The sequence below is a fragment of the Mauremys reevesii genome, linkage group 4 (genome assembly GCF_016161935.1).
Source record: "Mauremys reevesii isolate NIE-2019 linkage group 4, ASM1616193v1, whole genome shotgun sequence".
NCBI lineage: Eukaryota > Metazoa > Chordata > Testudines > Geoemydidae > Mauremys > Mauremys reevesii.
In genome coordinates, this window is record NC_052626.1 from 31,997,987 (window position 1) to 32,020,282 (window position 22,296).

Here is a 22,296-nt window from a genome sequence, read left to right on the forward strand (position 1 = left end):
TTCAGTGAGTTCAGAGAAGTGGTGAGAAGTATGACTTGGATAGAGACAGCTTTGCCCAGTCAGGTTAGAGATGGGTAATATTTAGATTAGTGTTGGATTGGAAAAGTCATGCTTAAGCCAACAATTTAAAATAAATTATATATACACACACACACACGCACGCACTTGTGATCCTCAACAAAAAATCAAAATGAAAGAGGCACAAAACCACTTTTGAGGAAGTTCACAAGGCCCCCACTCAGGATGAGAAGGTCTTGCACTGATATCTGGCACTATTAATGGAAAACGGGCCATCAAAATTCTATGAAAAAAACAGGTAGCAAAAACAGAAGCAATTCAACATGCATCCATCAGTAATGTTAAGAATAAATTTGGACATCTTATGACAGATGTTTGACAAGACAATCTGGCAACAGTTCTAAGAACTGGTTCGTAAGATATGCAGCTTATCTCTTTGGAAATTTCCATCTTGTGAGGGTAAATTTTACTTTTAAAGCTTATCAAGATAAAACCCATTCAAAATAAAAATAAGTAACATTTGTGCAAAGTCTGTATTCTCACTCACACTATTCCTCTCACAGCTGATAACCTACACTTCCCTACAAGCAGCACTAGATCCATCATGTACAGCAGCATGGAATATTGCCACATCTGAAGCGATGAGGAGGTTATCCTGTCTCCAAGCATCGGGAATATGGAAGGAGGTCCAAATCACAGTTGAGGACTTTCTTTTGGTGGGCAATGACCTTTTTAAAGATCAATAAGGCATTCCACTCACTGAAGAACCATGGATACCCTGCGTTCCCTGAGCCTGTACATCCCAGCTCTAAGAAAGACAGACCCAAGAGCTCCTTCAGATAGCATCAGTCTGTTCAATACTACTACAATCCTCAGAGGACTTTGGAACCACCAAGGAAGAAGCAGGGGTTTCAGTGCAGACAACCCTGTGCCTCTCTCTAAATTGTAGCACCATCAGCATCTTTCTCCTGGCAGTAAAACTAATGCCTTGCAAGCCCAACAGAATGTCCTGGGGATCTTTATTTCCATTCCCCCCACCCTTTGGCAACCATCTCTTTTTTGGGAAGTCTGAAAAGGGATCACCTCAGACCAATGGGTTCTACCATTTATCAGCAGTGGGTACTGAATTCAATTCCAGTCCCTTCCTACATCTTACCCTCCTTCCTCATCCCTTTTCATCAGGGATCTCTCTCTAAAAGGGAGTGAGCCTCTTGTTTCAATAGCTCAAAAGTAGAGGCAGTGCCCTTAGAATTCAGGGGTAGGAGTTTTTATTCCTACTATTTTCTCATTCCAAGGAACAAGGGTTGGTATCACATTTTGGCCCTTTGACGTCTCAACAAGTTTATATGTCATTTCAAGTTCAGGATGACTCTGGTCTTCATAATCCCTTCATTAGATCAAGACTAGCTTGTGGCTCTCCACTTCAAGATGCCTATTTCCATCTATCTATAAAGCCTCAGATTCCTAGTAGGAACATCTCTCTCTGAGTACAGGGTCCTGCTCTATGGTTTTTCCACAGCATCAAGAGTGTTTACCAAACGCTAGGCAGTCACGGAAATTCATCTAAGCAGACAAGGGATCCAGGTTTACCAGTATCTTGCTCACTGGCTGATCCAGGGGAGTTCACATTACCAGATGACTTGAGTAACCTTAAAGCTCTTTGCCACAATGGATCTCAAAGTCAACAGATAAGAATTCACAGGAGCCATGTTAGATTTTTAGGTCAGTGAGATCTTAAGTTCTACAGAAAAAGATTCCAAGCTATAGCAAACCTCAACCAACCACCTTCAAACTCATCCAAAGACCTCAATGAGAGCATGCCTCTGACTTCAGGGAGACACAGCCTCATGCAGCTATGTGACACTGTTTACCAGACTTTGCCAATGTGCCATACAAAGGTGGCTGAAATCAACATATCTACCCAACAAATACCACATGCTGGTCATGGTCCCACAAGAAGTCTTCTCCTCTTTAAACACGTACAAAGACACACTTCAGATGTGCAAATAATTCATTAAGAACTCAGTGATGTAGAATATCTTTCACAAGGAGGGATACACATCCATACACCTATTTGACACAGATTAGAACAAGTGTCAAGCCAGTTGGGCTCCCTTGTCAAATGTCTTGGCCATCTGCATGGACACCAGGACTGATGTATGTCATTCTGCTAATCCCCATGATACTGAGAGTTCTGAATAAGCTAAAATAAAATGCAGGATCCATGATCATGATAGCCCAGCATGTGCCAGACAGTTTGGTATTCAGGTCTTGTGAATGTCTCAACGCAGCCCCCACTAGCTTTAACTGCTCTACTCAATGTAGTATCACAGCACAAGAGTCAGATACCCAGAACATTTAACAGCCCACATACTGGCTGTTTGACATCCACTGAAAGAAGATGTTCAGCTGAAGTTCAGAGCTTTCTTTAACAAAGCAGGAAAGCCTCAACTATGCCAATACATAGTTAAGTGGAAGAAGTTTTCCAATGGGCATCTCAGTACAAGCAGTTTCCTTTGATAACACCATTTAATCAATATTGGACTATTAACTAGCCCTGAAACACTCATGACTTTCTATTAGTTCCATAAAGGTCAATTTATCAGCAATATCTGCACATCACTGTCCTATCCAAGGTAACACCATTTTTTCCCATCTGACAGTGGCAAGATTTCTTAACATTTTTCTCACAGAATGGGAGCCCTTCCCTCCTGGGACCTCAATATAATGCTAACAGGGTTCACAGATTCCCAAGCCAGATAATTCTCTGATCACCTAAGTCTGATCTCCTATATAACACAGGCCATAGCATTTCTCTAAAATAATTCCTTTTGAACAAGAGACTGTCTTTTAAAATATCAAGTCTTGATTTACAAATACCATGAGTCTCAATAAATTGTCCATATAGTTAATTAATCCTCACTGTTTAAAAAAAAAAAAAAGTCTTATATCCAGACTGAATTTGTCTAGATCCAATGGCTGGAAGTTGAAGCATGTTATACCTTCCTCTGCTTGATTGAAGAGCCCATAATTAATTTGGGTTCCTCATATAAGCACTTACAGACTGTGTTCAAGTCACCCTATAACCTCCTTTTTGTTAAGGTAAATAGATTGAGCTCCTTAGAGTCTGTCACTAAAATACATGTTTTCTCATCCTTTAATCATTCCTGTGGCTCTTCTCTGAACCCTCCAATTTTTCAATATTCTTCTTGAACTGTGGACACCAGAACTGGACAGAGTATTCCAGCAGGGGTTGCATCAGTACCAAATACAGAAGTAAAATAACTTGTCTACTCTTTTCTTGAGATTCCTGTTTATGCATCCAGAGATGGCATTAGCCCTTTTGTCCACATTGTCACACTCAGAGCTCATGTTGAGCGGATTACCCCCCAGTCCCCTCCACATCTTTTGTCAAGAGTCACTGCTTCCTAAGTCTCCCATCTTGTATGTATGGCCTACATTCTTTATTCCTAGGTGTATAAATTGAGCCATGTTAAAATTCATGATCATTTGCCTGAGTCCAGTTTAGCAAGTGATCCAGGTCGCTCTGTATCACTAACTGGTCTTCTTCATTATTTATCACTTCTCCAATCTTTGTGTCACGTGCAAACTATCACTGATGATTTTATGTTCTCTTCCAGGTCACTGGTAAAAATGTTAAATAGCGTAGGGCCAAGAACCAATCTTTGTGGAAACCCACAAGCAACACAACCACTCAATGATGATTCCCTATTTAGAGTTACATTTTGGCACATCAGCCAGTTTTTAATTCATTTAAGTGTGCCATGTTAATTTTGTATTGTTCTACTTTTTTAATCAAAATGTCATGCAGTACCAAGTCAAATGCCTTATAGAAGCTTAAGAATATTACATCAACTCTATTATCTTTCTCAAACTTGATATCTTTTTTTGACGAGAGTACAAGTTAGTTTGACAAGATCTGTTTTCCAGAACCACCCACCCCACCTTTGGGACTTTAGCAACCTTCCAATACCATCAATCAAGACTGACTTTTTAGTAGCCTTTACATCAGCTTGACTGGCGGGGGAGAGTCCCCCTTATATACGTTTCATAAAGAAAGTGTTATTTCCAGGCCTCATCCCAAGTTTTTGCCCCAAATTGTTTCAGAATCCTATATGAACTAATTAATTAATATCTCAGTTGTCTTCTCTCACACTCACTCAACCTTGGGGGAAGCTACTTCATACTCTTGATGCAATAAGGGCATTACCATATTATCTTAACAGGACAAAATTACTCAGGAACACACCTAGGCTGCTCGTGGCCTTTGCAGAGATGGTTAAGGGTCAGGCAATATCCTCACGGAGATTAACAAAATGGACCTTCAAATGTAGAACAACATATTTTGAGCTAGCCAGGTTAGACCTACCTAGCCATATAATAGCTCATTTCACTAAGCCTCAGGCAGTCTCAGCTGCCTGTTTGGTGACTGTCTCTATTTCCAGAGGCTGTAGGGCAGCTGTGTGGAGCTCAGTCCACACTTTTATTAGACACTATTCTTTGCTGGAGGCTTCCAGGTCAGATGCCCATTTTGATGGAGCTGTCCTATAATCCTTGTTTAGACAGGACTACCTGTTTCCAAGAAAACAGATAACTGCTTTCACCAAGAGTGGGATACACGTGGACAATCACTCAAAGAGGAAGGAATGGTTACATACCTTACAGTAACTGTGGTTTGAGATGTTTTGTCCACATGGCTCCCATGGCCCACTTCCTTCCCTGCTATTAAGAAGTCCTATGGGATGTTGGGGCATGTTCCCTTCATTAAATGTCCTTGGGAGTGGGGGTGGGGGGGTGAGGCAAAAGGATATCTAGGGCATGAATGCAGCCCCAGTGGACACTAGCAGCCAAAAGACACTGATCTTATGCACACAGGTTCCTGTGCACCAAGAATGAGATCTATGTGGATGAAATACCTTGAAAAACCAGTTAGATATATGAGGAGATAGATCTAGATATATAGCATCTCCTCATATATCTATCTTGATACAGATACAGAAATAGCCAACCTCATCAAATTCCTAATGAAAAATTTCCCTTTTACAGTGACAGAGCTATAAAAAAAAACCCCACAAATGTCCTGCATGGTAGAAATGAATTAATACTGATCAACTTCTGTGGACAACCTTTACATCATCTCCAAGAATCACAGAGAAACATCTGGAAAAAAAATCACCAAATCAGCAAGAATTAGTCCCTTATATTCAATGGTAAATCTCCTAAAATGTCTAAAAGCCATTCAGTAGCAAGTACTGAACATTACTTCCATTTCTTAACTTATCCCACCACAGTATGGATACTTGAAAATACTCCTTACACTTGTATTTTGTATATTTACTTTCACTGTTGCACTGGGAATGACTGTCTATATCAAATAGAAAGATAAATTGTTTCTTAAAAGAACAAATAAGATAAGGCAAATTACTGATTTCCCCTTGTGATACAAAGATAATGATAAAGAGAGTAAGAAAATAGTGGTATACTGGAATTCATTTGTTCTGTCCAAATTTTCTCTCCTGTTCTTTTTTGCCAAATATGACATGTATTTTGTACAAAACAGTACTAAGTAAGGGAAAATTAATGAAGAATTTTAACTACCAGTTATTCCCCTTCACCGATTTCTGCACTGAATAGTGGGAAGCCTCATTTAATTGATTGTAAGTGGTTATTTCCATTTGCAAAAATGTTTTGGTTATGGTCATCATGCTTTATTTTTATTAAATATTCATTCAGTTACATTCCTAAATTACTTCTTAAATGGATGATTAACTTATGCTGGTGGAAGCCAGGGTGAAGCCATTGTGCTTAAAAGCAGAATGCTGATAACAGGGTGTTGAGCCAAAGCTGCAAAAACACAGAAGCACCAGGTTTACTGAAAAGGCAGGGACAACCTCTTATTGTTCTGGGTGAACTCTCAAAGCATCACCATATCTTTAAAGGAATTATGTAACATTAAGAGACACACTAGCTGGGATATAACTTAATTTCTCTCAAGAAAAGACAGTGGACACATTAGATACATTATGTTAAACCAAAAAGACACTGGTGAAATTCTCTCCTGTCCTATTCCCTTGCACTTGTACTGGTGGGATTGTACAAGGTATAGGAAAAAACACAGTATTTAATCTAGGGTGTCTAATTAAGTTAACATTTATACAGTGCTTTTACGTCTCACATGCTATGTTCCCTATCCTGAAGGCACTTTACCATGTGTATAACTTTACTCATGTGTAACCCCACTGATTCTAATGGTTCTTCTCATGTAGTCAAGTTACGCATGCAAGAGTGTGCGCAGGATTGGGTCTATATGAGGGAATGCAATATATAATCATATTTACCCTCTTTGTAAAGTGCTTTGAGCTCTACAGCTGAAATGTGACACATAAAAGCCAAGTATGATAACAGGTAAAAAGCACTATTCAGTACTGGGTTAAGATAATGCATAGAAAATGAGCCCAAAGGTAAATGTTTGAAAAAGCGAAATCCTTGTTTTCAGCCTAAAACTAGCCCTAGATTTTGAAACCAAGAGAAGGAGAGAGAGTCAATTGAGAATGAAGTTAAGGTTTAAAGAGGATTGATATGGGAAGGAGAAGAACAAGCAAAAAATAAATTGAGGCATCTGGAAGAAAGGAACAGTTAAAAAAAACAAAACAAGATTAAATATTTTTGGCAAAACTCCTAAACTTATGCTGTTGACTATTTTCCCCCTACAGCCACCACTCCTCCAGCGTCCCCTTCCAAACCTTAAATCCACTTAAGGTGCTTCCCTATCAGCACAGGCAGCAATCAACACTTTGCAATGACACGAATGGCAGGGGTGGGCTAACAGTAGGGCTGACAGACCCCTGAGGAGATCAATTTAATCAGTTCCATGTCAGCCCTGCTGTCCACCAACCTAGGGAACAGACATGCGAAAACTGATCCACGACCCAGGAATCCCAAATTCCAAGTTCAGCTATCAGTTCTTACTGTAATTTTCAAGAAGTAAACAAAGATGTAGAAATTTGGGACTAGAGAGCAGCCGTTCACGTAGTCCATTCCTCACTATGAAGGGGCTGCATCTGACTATTCATCAGGTACAGCCAGCCAACCCTTTCAGTAGCATCAGTGTTCAAAGCTTAACAGTTTGATGTTCAATATTCTTTTTCTATACACAGCAAGCCTTACAGCTCAGCTTCCCGCCCCCCCCCCCAGCCCACAATTTTGACCTACGTTTAAAAGTTACTTCTAATTGTTAACAGCGAGGAAAATCATAGAATGACACCCAATTTAAACTACAGTAGGAAAAAAATAAGAACTTGTCTCTAGCAAATCTTTTGAACTACCAGTTAGAGTTATAATCCACATTCTATTTGACTGTATTAGTTTATACACCGCTACCTCGATATAACGCCACCCGATATAACACGAATTTGGATTTCAGGCGGTAAAGCAGTGCTCCAGGGGGTGGGGCAGTGCACTTCGGTGGATCAAAGCAAGTTCAATATAACACAGTTTCACCTATAACGCGGTAAGATTTTTTGGCTCCCAAGGACAGTGTTATATCAAGGTAGAGGTGTACTATCAAGAGTTAATAGATTTGAATATGCTGATGTTCCATAGGGATCTCTTGCTAAGGAGAGGGTCTCATCAGGAGCAAGCACAACATACAACAGTAGCAACTCCATAGCATTAGCTAATATTAGCTTGTACCATTGCTGACACATGCACACATCCTCAATATTTCACATGAAAATTCTGTTCTAGTTAAAAAAGGGTACACTATTTTGAACTTCACTCCAGAACTAAGTCACTGTCTCTCTGCAGCAGTGACTTTCATCAGCATTCTTTGAAATATACCAAGTTTTCATTGGAATACTGGACTTTTAGTGGAGACATACATACCAGCTAACATTTCTCAGTTTTACTGAGCACCATTAAACTTTTTAAAATTGCCCTTTGAGCATACTATTTAAATCAGGACAAGCTGAACAAATATGAATACCCTCCTCTCCCCAAATACACCCCCCCCACACACACACAAAGCACCAGAAATACATTTGTGTGGGGGCTTAGGGCCTGGAATATTAAACTCCAAGCAATGAAATCATAAATGACAAATATTTGGACATGACTAGCTATTAGCAACTCAGCATGTATACAGCCCAATGCGCTGCAGAGATATACTCTTCAAACGAAACAAATAAAGATTTCATCTACTTGACACATTAATATTCCCAAAGACTTTAATCATGGTACAGAATAACATCACGATTTCTTATTTATGTTACCCTAATGTGCTCCTTTCAACTTACTTACTTTTATTCATAAAACTACTTTCTACCTTATCTTAATTGATCCAGTCTCTGGGATGACTACCCTGTGTGTAGCAAAACACAAAATTTTCTTTAAAAAGCTACACCCAACACCTGTGTGCCTTCCTTATGTACAAAATGACACTTACTACAGTTAAGCGTGGAAGAATTCTTTTTTTAAATAATTTTGGTGGATAATACTAATATTTATTTTAAGCATTTTTTAAAGATTATTTAAATATTCACAATTGCTTAAAACCCATAAGGTCATGCATTTTTTCAATTTTTATCTCAATTTTCACTGTTGCAGGAAATTATGGGGAGAGGCCTGACAATTTTTTAATGATAGTGGATGCTGAGATTCAAAAAGTTAAAGCTTTATCACCATTAAGACAAAAATTGTCAACATCACATCAAACTACTGGGGCTGTCAAGCGATTAAAAAAATTAAATCGCAATTAATCACAATTAATCTCGCTGTTAAATAATAGAATACCATTTATTTAAATATTTTTGGATATTTTCTACATTTTCAAATATATTAATTTCAATTACAACACAGAAACAAAGTGTACAGTGCTCACTTTATATTTATTTTTATTACAAATATTTACACTGTAAAAAAGAAATAGTATTTTTCAATTCACCTAACACAAGTACAGTAATGCAATCTCTTTATCATGAAAGTTGAACTTACAAATGTAGAATTATGTACAAAAAATAACTGCACTCAAGAACAATACAGTGTAAAACCTTAGAGCTGACAAGTCTACTCAGTCCTACTTCTTGTTCAGCCAATCGCTAAGACAAACAAGTTTGTTTACATTTGCAGGAGATAATGCTGCCCACTTCTTATTTACAATGTCACCTGAAAGTGAGAACAGGTGTTTGCATGGTGCTGTTGTAGCCGGCATCACTAGATATTTACATGCGAGATGCAGTAAAGATTCGTATGTCCCTTCATGCGTCAACCGTCATTCCAGAGGACATGTGTCCATGCTGATGGTGAGTTCTGCTCGATAATGATCCAAAGCAGTGTGGCCAGATGCATGTTCATTTGCATCATGTGAGTAAGATGTCACCAGCAGAAGGTTGATTTTCTTTTTTGGTGGTTCGGGTTCTGTAGTTTCCTCATCGGACTGTTGCTCTTTTAAGATTTCTGAAAGCATGCGCCACACCATATCCCTCTGAGATTTTGGAAGGCGCTTCAGATTCTTAAACCTTGGGTCGAATACTGTAGCTATCCTTAGAAATCTCACATTGGTACCTTCTTTGCATTTTGCCAAGTCTGCCGTGAAAGTGTTCTTAAAATGAACAACGTGTGCTGGGTCATCATCCGAGACTGCTATAACATGAAATATATGGCAGAATGTGGGTAAAACAGAGACGACGACATAATTCTCTCCCAAGGAGTTCAGTCACAAATCAATTAATGCATTATTTTTTTAACAAGCATCATCAGCATAGAAGCATGTCCTCAGGAATGGTGGCCGAAGCATGAAGGGGCACACAAATGTTTAGCATATCTGGCATGTAAATACCTTGCAATGCTACAAAAGTGCCATGTGAACATCTGTTCTCACTTTCAGGTGACACTGTAAATAAGAAGCGGGCAGCATTACCTCCTGTAAATGTAAACCAATTTGTTTTTCTTAGTGATTGGCTGAACAAGAAGTAGGACTGAGTGGACTTGTCAGCTCTAAAGTTTTACATTGTTTTGTTTTTGAGTGCAGTTATGTAACAAAAAAACCCCTACATTTGTAAGTTGCAATTTCACAATAAAGAGATTGTACTACAGTACTTTTAGGAGGTGAATTGAAAAATACTTTTTTACAGTGCAAATATTTGTAATAAAAATAATATAAAGTGAGCACTGTACACTTTGTATTCTGTGTTGTAATTGAAATCAGTATATTTGAAAATGTAGAAAACATCCAAAAATATATAATAAATTTCAATTGGTATTCTATTGTTTAACAGTGCAATTAAAACTGCAATTAATTGCAATTTATTTTTTAATCACGATTAATTTCTTTGAGTTAATCGCATAAGTTAACTGTGATTAATCGACAGCCCTACAAAATATACAAAGCAAATCAATAAATCAAACTAGTAAGTTCTCAAGCAGTATTTTTCTTACTTAACATGTGTTTGTAAATTTTGATTATCAATGGACTTTTTTGTGGATTTGTGCATGCACAATTAAATTGACATTCACCAACATTTACCAATAAAATCTAATTATTCCAAGCCTACCTATTGTTTCTCCTCCAAAGGAGGCAAAAGTTAAATGAAAGCTACAATTAAATAAGACATTTCCAAAATTAGTCTATTTTTTTTCTACTTTTTCCAGGGGCCTGTTGCATAAGAGAATAGTCAAAGCTCACACTGCATTTCTGAGGTTGCAAGTTTGCTCCTATGGATCTTTTTTTTTTTAAAAAAGAAAAATAATCTCAAAGCAATAGTTAAGGGGTTAAGTGATCTATTTTATTGTCTGCAGAAAAATTCTTATAATATGTAGCACTGCCAAAGCTAGCAAGCCAAAAATAAGTCATGCCCCCCCCAAATCACTGGATTGGCTGAAAAATCATGAGATATTTTAAATAGATTTTAGGTTGTTTTTGTTTTCTGAGTCTTTAGAATACACTAAGGTAATGTTTTCAAGTTTTCTCCATAACCATGAGGGCTAGAAACTTCTTTTAAAAATACCTCCTACCTCTTCTCACACACGTACAACCACACCAAAAGCTAACACTATCAAATCCCTAGACTCCAGCTTCTAAGGTGAGAAGGAAAACAATTTTAAGACTCACAATAAAACCTCAAAAGTTAGCAGCACTGAAAATTTTTTCATACCAAGATAATATTTTTAAACTACTGATATATTGGAAAGTTAACTCTTTTGAAATTAGCCAATTTAAGAAAATTCATAGACGGCATCCAATTAAATATGATCCCAGAATTATCCTAAACTGCTCAGCCAGAGAGTTATTACTATAAACAAATAAACAAAACTGGTTTAGATTTGCTCAGAATTGGTTTAACTCCATTCTCACCAGTGTCAATGAGAGTTTTCTCTGAAACCAAAGGGAACAGAATTAAGGCAATGCTGAGTGCTTCTGAAAATCCTACCCCCCGTCTCCAATGAACATGCACTCATATAAACCAGGACTGGATATTGACCCTACTGATTAGCCACTGTCCAAAAGACTGAACTGAATGCTGCCTCACACAAACATAGATTTGGAAACATGGATGACATCGGGGAAGGATACATACAATTGTATCCTGTGGTAGGACTGGAGAATCCTTTGCCTCCTTTGATGAGGATGACCAGAAAAGCTACACACTAATATATACACAGATGAATTTCTCGAGTTTTAGAATCAGTTTCTTTAACTGGATATATTCTCTCTGGGGGTTGGTTGGAGCAGAAGCTTCGCTATCTATCACTCTGCAAGGGCAAAGGACTCTAATGATCTATTATTTTGCTTTCCAAATTTAACAATAGTCACAGAAAAAATAAAAGGAGCATCATGACCGGAAATCTGAAAGAGGCACTAAAGAGGAAGATACTCCCATCTGTGAGTTCGTATTTGAGATTGTTTCTATACCTTCTAGTCCCTTCAAAAGCTGACTCTACCTTCTGTATTTGACATACCTCAAAAAATAAAAAAATAAAAAAAAAGGAGTACCCTGTAACACAGGCTAATTTATAGCTCAAAAATCTTTTCCCTCATTACATCTTTATACCAATCAATAGTTTTTGTTTGTTTCTAATTTAAAAAAATGAGAAGTTAAAAGCCACAAGACTTTGGGTAAATATAGTGAAAATCGAAGTCACATGGATGTCACTCCAGTAAAGAAATGTTGTTTATTTTTTTAAATAAGACAGTTCCAATCAGCTGCTGCTTTACTGCTTCTGCTGAAAGCAAGTGTTCCTGTAAAGCAGTAGCTTGCTGGCAGTTTCAGAGCAGTAGGTGAAGATCTGGAATAAAAAGCAGCAGGGAAGAAATTCTAGGGGGTAGGGGAAACGTCAGGGTTTATATATTTTTAAAGATGGAAAACTGCAACCATGGATACAACTGGAGGCAAAACAAGAATTGGAGATTTGCACTTTTATTTGTTTGTGTGACTAAACCTTTAATCTAATTATATAGCTGTGTTGGCTAGGGGTTAGAGCAGGGGTCGGCAACCTTTCAGAAGTGGTGTGCTGAGTCTTCATTTATTCACTCTGATTTAAGATTTCGCATGCCAGTAATACATTTTAACGTTTTCAGACGGTCTCTTTCTATAAGTCTGTAATATATAACTAAACTATTGTTGTATGTAAAGTAAATAAGGTTTTTTAAATGCTTAAGAATCATCATTTAAAATTAAATTAAAATGCAGAGCCCCCCAGACCGGTGGCCAGGACTCAGGCAGTATGAGTGCCACTGAAAATCAGCTCGCATGCTGCCTTTGGCATGCGTGCCACAGGTTGCCTACCCCTGGGTTAGAGTATGGGACATGGTGTCAGGAAATCAGATCTGCCATAGTCATGGCATGACCTCAGGTCAATCTCACTCTCTGCCTTAATTTACCCATTGGTAAAATGAGAATACCACTACAAGGATGTTCTAAGGATTAAAATTTGTGGTGTGTTAAAATCCTTGGATAAAAGCAGCTTTATAATCACCAAGTATTACTAATGTAACAGTTACTGCTCCTGTACCTACTAGAGCACACACCAGTTGTATGTGTCTTAAATCCCCAAGTGGCATAAAATTATTCCAGCTCCTATGTTGAAATCTTAAATTCTGCAAAAATTTAATTAATTTTCACAGCCTTCCCCCGCAGTGGTGCTTTTATTTAGTGTAGACAGTTCAAATCTATAGCCATATTAACTCAAACAATAGCAATGAGAGATATGAACACCCTCCATTCATCTTTATAGGCTATTAAACGCTAGCCCTGAGCAAACCTTTTTCTAGGACCAATGCACTCACAAAGAGAGACCATAAGGAAAGGATTACGTCAAATGTTTTAAAACAGAGGCAAATGGACAAAAATCTAGAGCAACGAAACAAATAAGTGTCCTGATTCTGTAGTCCACACAGATGTATTTTCTATTCACAATATAATGTCAAATAATAATCTAACATTTGAATGAACAGAAACAAACAAACAAAAATCACATTTACTATTACAGTTGAACCCTGTTATGTCGCCGGCCTAGGGGTTTGCCAAAAATAGTCAAGATAACCGATGATCGAGATAAACCCCTATCCACCCCCCCACACCCCTGAACTCCCCTGCCCTCTCTCCAACACCCCCTCCCTGCCCCCTTACCGCGGTGCCTGCACATGGCTGGATCCAGTGAAGCGGGACGGGGAAGCGGGGCCGGGCGGCCGTGGACGGGGACCCGGAGCCGGGCAGCCAAAGAAGCGGACCCGGTAAGCGGGCCGGGCGGCAGGCGAAGCGGGGAGCGGGTAAGCGGGGCCGGGCGGGCGGGCGGCAGGCGAAGCGGGGAGCGGGTAAGCGGGGCCGGGCGGGCGGGCGGCAGGCGAAGCGGGGAGCGGATAAGCGGGGGGGATTCTTAATCCATTTAACGTGTGCTTCGTTGATACTGTATAATGGTTAATCTGAATGTCATATGAAGTACTAAGAGAAACAAGATGAGTGAGATAATATCCATCAACCTCATGAAGAAACTTGCACAAATACAGACGGATATCATTTTCCTTTCCAAATGCAAATGGATGGACATCATACCTAATGGACTAAAGGTAAAAAATCCACTGCTATCTACATACTACACAGACCACAGTGAGAGATTATGCCATACTCTATCAAAGAAACTGAAGAACCACCTGATCAGCATCCTATACAGCAAACAGGAAAACATCAAAAAAGAGCTCTCCAACCTGGAGACTCTCATCTATAACCAAACTTCCATACAAACGGACTTCACTAAAATAAGACAGGAGATCTACATTACTCACTTCACCTCTCTACAAAGGAAAAAGGACTGTAAGCTGTCTAAAGTCCTACCTGCCACATGGGGCCACAACCGTGGTACCCCTAACCCACCCAGCAATATCGTCAATCTATCCAACCACACACTCAGCCCAGAAGAACAGTCTGTCCTATCTCGGGGACTCTCCTTCTGCCCTGCCACCCCCACCAACATGATACAGTTCTGCGGCGATCTGGAAGCCTACTTTCGCCGTCTCCGACTCAAAGAATACTTTCAGGACAACACTGAACAGCGCACTGATACACAGTTACCCTCCCACCAACAGCACAAGAAGAAGAACTCCACATGGACTCCTCCTGAGGGTCTAAATGACAGTCTGGACCTATACATTGATTGCTTCCGGCGTGCACAGGCAGAAATTGTGGAAAAACAACATCGCTTGCCTCACAACCTAAGTCGTGCAGAGCAGAACGCAATGCCATCCACAGCCTCAGAAACCATCCTGACATTATAATCAAAGAGGCTGATAAAGGAGGTGCTGTTGTCATCATGAACAGGTCTGACTACCAAAAGGAGGCCGCCAGACAACTCTCCAATACCAAATTTTACAGGCTACTTCCCTCAGATCCCACTGAGGAATACACTAAGAAACTGCACCATCTACTCAGGACACTCCCTACACTAACACTGGAACAAATCAACATACCCTTAGAGCCCCGACCAGGGTTATTCTATCTACTACCCAAGATCCACAAACCCGGAAATCCTGGACACCCCATCATCTCGGGCATTGGAACTCTCACTGAAGGACTGTCTGGATATGTGGACTCTCTGCTCAGACCCTACGCCACCAGCACTCCCAGCTATCTCCGTGACACTACTGATTTCCTGAGGAAACTACAATGCATTGGTGACCTTCCAGAAAATACCATCCTAGCCACCATGGATGTAGAGGCTCTCTACACAAACATCCCACACACTGATGGAATACAAGCTGTCAGGAACAGTATCCCTGATGATGCCACAGCACAACTGGTTGCTGAGCTCTGTGCCTTTATCCTCACACACAACTATTTCAAATTTGATGACAATATATATCTCCAGATCAGTGGCACCGCTGTGAGCACCCGCATGGCCCCACAATATGCCAATATTTTTATGGCCGACCTGGAACAACGCTTCCTCAGCTCCCGTCCACTCACACCCCTTCTCTACCTACGCTACATTGATTACATCTTCATCATCTGGACCCATGGGAAGGAGACTCTGGAAAAATTCCACCACGATTTCAACAGCTTCCATCCCTCCATCAACCTCAGCCTGGACCAATCTACACGGGAGGTCCACTTCCTAGACACCACGGTGCTAATAAGTGATGGTCACATTAACACCACCCTATACCGAAAACCTACCGACCGCTATGCCTACCTTCATGCCTCCAGCTTCCATCCCAGACACACCACGAGATCCATTGTCTACAGCCAAGCACTGAGGTACAACCGTATCTGCTCTAACCCCGCAGACAGAGACCAACACCTAGAAAATCTCCACCAAGCATTCTCAAAACTACAGTACCCACATGAGGAAATAAGGAAACAGATCAACAGAGCCAGATGTGTACCCAGAAGCCTCCTACAGCAAGACAAACCCAAGAAAGAAACCAACAGGACTCCACTGGCCATCACATACAGTCCCCAGCAAAACCCCTCCAACACATCATCAGGGATCTACAACCCATCCTGGACAATGATCCCACACTTTCACAGGCGTTGGGTGGTAGGCCAGTCCTCGCCCACAGACAACCTGCCAACCTGAAGCATATTCTCACCAGTAACTGCACACCGCACCATAGTAACTCTAGCTCAGGAACCAATCCATGCAACAAACCTCTATGCCAACTTTGCCCACATATCTACACCAGCGACACCATCACAGGACCTAACCAGATCAGCCACACCATCACCGGTTCATTCACCTGCACATCCACCAATGTAATATATGCCATCATATGCCAGCAATGCCCTTCTGCTAATGTACATCGGCCAAACTGGACAGTCTCTAAGGAAAAGGATAAATGGACACAAATCAGATATTAGGAATGGCAATATACAAAAACCTGTAGGAGAACACTTCAACCTCCCTGGCCACGCAATAGCAGATCTTAAGGTGGCCATCCTCCAGCAAAAAAAATTTAGGACCAGACTTCTAAGAGAAACTGCTGAGCTTCAGTTCATTTGCAAATTTGACACCATCAGTTTAGGATTAAACAAAGACTGTGAATGGCTTGCCAACTACAGAACCAGTTTCTCCTCCCTTGGTTTTCACACCTCAACTGCTAGAACAGGGCCTCATCCTCCCTGATTGATCTAACCTCGTTATCTCTAGCTTGCTTCTTGCTTGCTTATATTTACCTGCCCCTGGAAATTTCCACTCTTGCATCCGACAAAGTGGGCATTCACCCACGAAAGCTCATGCTGCAAAACGTCTGTTAGTCTATAAGGTGCCACAGGATTCTTTGCTGCTTTTTGAGATAATATTGTTTATTGGACCAACTTCCGTTGGTGAGAGACTAGCTTTCAAGCAACACAGAGTTCTTCTTCAGGTCTGGGAAAGGTACTAAGAGTGACACAGCTAAATACAAGACCCATCTTGTCTCTCTAATATCCTGGGACCAACACGGCTATAACAACACCGCATGCAGTACTAAGTCAAAGATCTAAGTATATTACAGCTAAGCAGTTAAGTTTATCAAACAAACTTGTAATCTCTTCAGAGGATGAAAGTAGGTTTGTTTGATGAGACCTATTTTCCATAAAACCACATTGACTGGCATATTCTCATCCTTTCATTCTTTACTGACTCAATCTGTATCAACTTTACCATTCTTTTGCCTGGGATTGATGTCAAGTTAATCTTGTTCATCCTGCTTGCTCTTTTTGAATACTGGCACAATACTAGTGTACTTCCAGTCTTCTGGATTTTCCCTGTTAGCCCACAATTTATTAAAAATTAACATTAGTGAGCCAGATATTTTCTCAGACACCTCCTAAGATTCTTGGGTGTCAATTATGAGGTTCTGTTGAGTTAGAACTGTTCCTTAGTAGATGTTGTTTAACATCCTCCTGTTACTCATGTACTGGAAATTAATCAATCAACCTCATGTGATACGAGTACACCAGCCTGCTTATTTCTATATAAGAATCAGAAATTTTATTAAACTTTTCTACCTTTTCTGCCTCATTAACAATTTAACCATCTCCATCTAGTAATTAGCCTATACCACTGTTAGTATTTCTTTTGTTCCAGACATACTTAAAAAACTCCTTATTGACCTTAGTCCTGCCAGACATGGATTCTTCCCTAATGTCTTTAGCTTCCTTTATTAAATTTTCTATACTTTACAACTTCTAGTTTATACTGATGCTCTCTACTCCCTCTTCCCCTCCCATGTTATATATTTGTTTAAATTATTTCTAATTGTGGCCATCCTCTCATAAACAGGATAGGCTTTTACCAAAAGCATTTCTCTTTGTTGAATGTGGAAGCATGGCTTTTTGACCATCTGATGACTTCTTAAAGAACACACAATTTACATTAGAAGGAAAAATAATTAAACAAAAAAAAAATCATCAATTTCACTCAGTTTTGGAAAACACCACATATCTATATCTGGTTAGTACTGCCTCTGTTCACCTATACTGAATGTGAATCAGGTCATAACCACTGGCCCCTAGGTAAACACCAACTTCTCATTCAGTGATCACTCCCCGCCCCCTCCTTACAAAGTCATCAAAATTAAAGCAAAATGTGTTGTCTCCCCAGAGATGGGATGGTGGTACCCTGGGGTCATGAGCTGGATTGGGAGGGGGGGAGAGACTGGTTTGGGAGAGAGATGCCCAGTTCTTTGGAACATTAGTGTTATTTTGGCATGTTGCCAACACTTCCCTGAAGATCGCATGTGAAAGAACAGAAACCGCCATTTTAAACTGTTTACAACTCAGCAAAAGTTGAATGGAATCTTATAAGCCAAGCCAAAGGCGCATCTCTCACCCCAGGACTTTGACCCTGCTAAATCTCAAAGATCTGCCAACAAAACAGTGGAAACGTTGGAGCTTCTTTCAAAAAAGAAATTGCAAGAATCTTTTATGATGGAAAGTATGAGGAAGCATTTTATAAATATGGGGTCATGACCAGCTTTCCCTATAACAGAAGTAACACACACATTTATTGGAACTTAAAGTTAGTAACAAATCATCTTTTTTTTCAGTTTATGTGCACTTCCCAGCTGTCTGTATATAGTCAGTTTCACTATTTCCCCAAATAGTAGATTTCTCTTTTGTTGAAAAAACCCTTTAAGTGTCGTCAAGAGAGCAGAAAAGCATTTATAAACAACAAAACAGCACAGACATAGTATTTAAGGGTGACACCATAAACTGGGACTTCTGGAAATTAATAAAAATAAAAATAAAAAAAGCCCTACGTTGACATTGTCCCTTTAAGCTTCACAAAGGACTCTAAGTAGCAATCTTGCAAATTTAAGGTGGCAGGACTGACTTAACTGGCTAGCAGTACTGTCACTAACTTAGCTGAATGACTTGCAATTTCATCCTCTTAGGTTATTATGCCAACCAGGAATGGGAAAGGCAGAAAACACAGTTCTGGCACTCAGTACCAGCAATTATATAGAATTTTTAATCCATATTTTCATATTAATTCGCAAGTCTAATGCACAGTTATTTGTAATTTATAATGAGGTAACTTGGCATCATTGCTGCAGATTATTCAATAACCATAATGTTTAAAATAAATGTCAGGTACTGTAGTTACCAGTTAGTATTTTGTGAAAGATTTAAATAAACTTGCTAGCACTGTCTCTCATGAATACTTAATTATGCATTTGCAATGGGTCCAACTCCTTACCATCACTCCTACAGTCCCATAAAAACACCATGTACAATTTTATCTTGGTAAAAATATTTGCAAGCAGCTGTACTGAAAGGTTTTTCCCCACTTTATTTATTGTTTCACTTAATTCTATAGCATTCTTCCTCAATACCCACTTCTGCTGTGATGCATACAAGAAATCAGCCTATCAAAGAAGGCTAGGTAGCATGGCAGATGGGGAACACTACTAACATTTATTTATCCTTAAACTATCAAGTTGTGTTATCAAGTTTGACCTTTTTGTTACTTTCATTCTCCCTGGGACTCTTCCCTAATGTTTGTCATATGCACTTGTTGCATCTTTTATCAATCAAGATTAAGCTCTTCAGGTCAGGGACTGTATGTTCTCATACATTTGTATTGCACTCAACACAATGGGGCCTGAACTGAGTGCAATCTTTCCGTGCCAATCCTCAATGTTCTTAAATAAATTTCTTCCTGATCCAAAGCAGTTGGGTTACTACATGCCCCAAAGGCAGAGGGTTCGTGCTTATACTTTTTTATAGGTTTTTAGGAATTGAATTAAATCCTTTTGATTCACTATGTCAAACCACAGTGCAAATTTTCCAATGATGCATTTATCTTCAAGCAAGATGCATTAGAAATAGATGGTAGCAGCACTGCCCTATTTATAGGCAGGAGACTAAGGAAAACAAGCTGGGTTACAGACATTAGGGATCACAGATTTTTGCCTTCTGCTCAGCAGTTTCTTTTCCTGAAGAGTACTCCCTCAATTAAAAGAATACAATTTCAAAAAGAGGAAAGTTCTGGTTTTACACAAAGCATAAAGTGTTATTTTAAACACCATCATTTACAACAAAAGAACCTGTTTTGGGAAGCATTCGCAATGCCTAATGGGGGCAAATGAGTAAAGCAGAGGTGACTGGGAACACAGTTTCAATATCACATGATGCAGTTTTCTTCATCCCATAATTTTTTTCATCTCTTTTCAAAAGCCCCGCAAAAACGTGTGTCCGCCATCTGTCTGAGAAGCATGAATCCTGCACAACTCTGCATTATTGTGATGAGTGTTGTGGGCATTGTGTGCTGATTCTGCAGTACTTGCAGATCCAACAGAGAAGTCGCAGGGAAGAGGATGATTCTTTGGAGACTAGCTTACTGTGGGACATAGAAACAGTTCAAGGTGGTTGTTGGCATTCACGGAACAGCTGCAGATGGTGGAGAGCTGGTTCTGGGTCCAAGAAACAAGCAGTGAGTGGTGGGATTGTATTGGTATGCAGATATGGGATGACAAGCAGTGGCTGGAGAACTTCGGCTATGCAAGACCACATTCCTGGATGTCTGAGCACAGCCTGCCCTAGCCCTCTGGCACAGTGACACCAAAATGGGAGCTGCACTGACAGTGGAGAAGTGAGTGGTGATCGCTGTGTGGAAGCTTGCAAGACCAGATTGCTACCGATCAGCCGGGAACCAATTTGGAGCTGGGAAATCCACTGTGATGCAAGTCGTCAAGTATCAGAGGGGTAGCCGTGTTAGTCTGGTTCTGTAAAAGCAGCAAAGAATCCTGTGGCACCTTATAGACTAACAGACGTTTTGCAGCATGAGCTTTCGTGGGTGAATACCCACTTCTTCGGATGCAAGTGGTGGAAATTTCCTGGGGCAGGTATATATAAGCAAGCAAGAAGCAAGCTAGAGATAACCTCATTCTTTGCTGTGATGCAAGTGTGCAGAACTATTAATTGCATCCTGTTTCAAAGAACTGTGACTCTGAGCAATGTGCAGGACATAGTGGATGGTTTTGCAGCAATGGGATTCCCAAAATGCAGTGAGGGTATAGATGCCACACATATTCCTGTAATGATTTATGCTTGATTCACATTCTCAAGATTCTTTACAACAATAGTTAGCAACATTTATTTTAAATTAAAGCTTATATTCGGACACACAACTCTGTGGTATGGGGTGAATTCCATTACACATACTGCAGCACAGAATCACAGAACACACAAGGTCTTGATCTGGGGTCTGCAAAGACTAAGATGAATTCTACAACTATTTGAAGAGATAATACTCCCCAGAGGGAGACATTATTTAGCATTGTACATGGGTGTATTACTAGAAATCTTTGGAAGAAATTGCAAATAGGACATTTTAGGCTAAATATCAGGAAAAGCTTCCCAACAATGAGATACTAGTAGGACTACTGTTATAGTTTAGGACTCAACATTGCATTTTTCCTTCAGGCTGTGCTATGGCAACTGTTTTGCTAAGAGACTTACATTCCTCTTGTTATTTGCCAACTGCTGCTTTAAGAAAGGATAAAATAGTATTTCAACAGGGGATCTTATTACCTAAAGGGAACATCTCAAGACAGGGAAATACATACAATTCAGTTTTTTCTGTTCAGTATCAAGCAATTTTCAATTAGAAAAAAATAATCTAGATTTAGACTTGTAAGAACCTCCGATCTGGCTAATTTAAGTAGCACTACTGAACTCCATTACAATATTTAATAATTTTCATACATTGTTCTGCAGTCTATATAGTACCCAAGGGCACAGCTGATGCCCACGCAACAGCGCTGCCATAACTAATTTAATTCCTTTTTCCTTTTACAAAGGCACTTCAACAAGAGTCTGAACACCTAGACAGATAATGCACCTCTCTCACCCATCTGAAAACTATATTAATGTTTTTGCTCAGTCACATTTCTTTGGTTCCACAATATATAGCCTGCTGATTGCTAGGCAACCATAACAGTTCCACCACATGCATGCAGTCAGTTGTAAATGATAGTGTTTTGTTACTTCCCTCACACACACACACAGATTTCTCATAACTTATCTTGTTTACCAATTACCAGAGTTAGCAATGTTCAGAAAAACACTCCTACATCCCAGCTTCTATTCCTACTCGATCCTGAAATGAAATCCTAGCACTGTACTTTTTAAAAAAAATAATATTTTGCACTAATGTTGTGTTTTCTATCTGAGAACATAAGAATAGCCATACTGGGTCAGACCAAAGGTCCATCCAGCCCAGTATCCTGTCTACCGACAGTGACCAATGCCAGGTGCCCCAGAGGGAGTGAACCTAACA

The 22,296-nt window shown here is 39.8% G+C and overlaps 1 protein-coding gene across 5 annotated transcripts in view; it reads right to left on the bottom strand.

The window, feature by feature from the left end:
- TDP1 (tyrosyl-DNA phosphodiesterase 1) overlaps positions 1-22,296 on the bottom strand; it is a 120,577-nt gene that overhangs the window by 45,789 nt on the left and 52,492 nt on the right. The window lies entirely within an intron of this gene.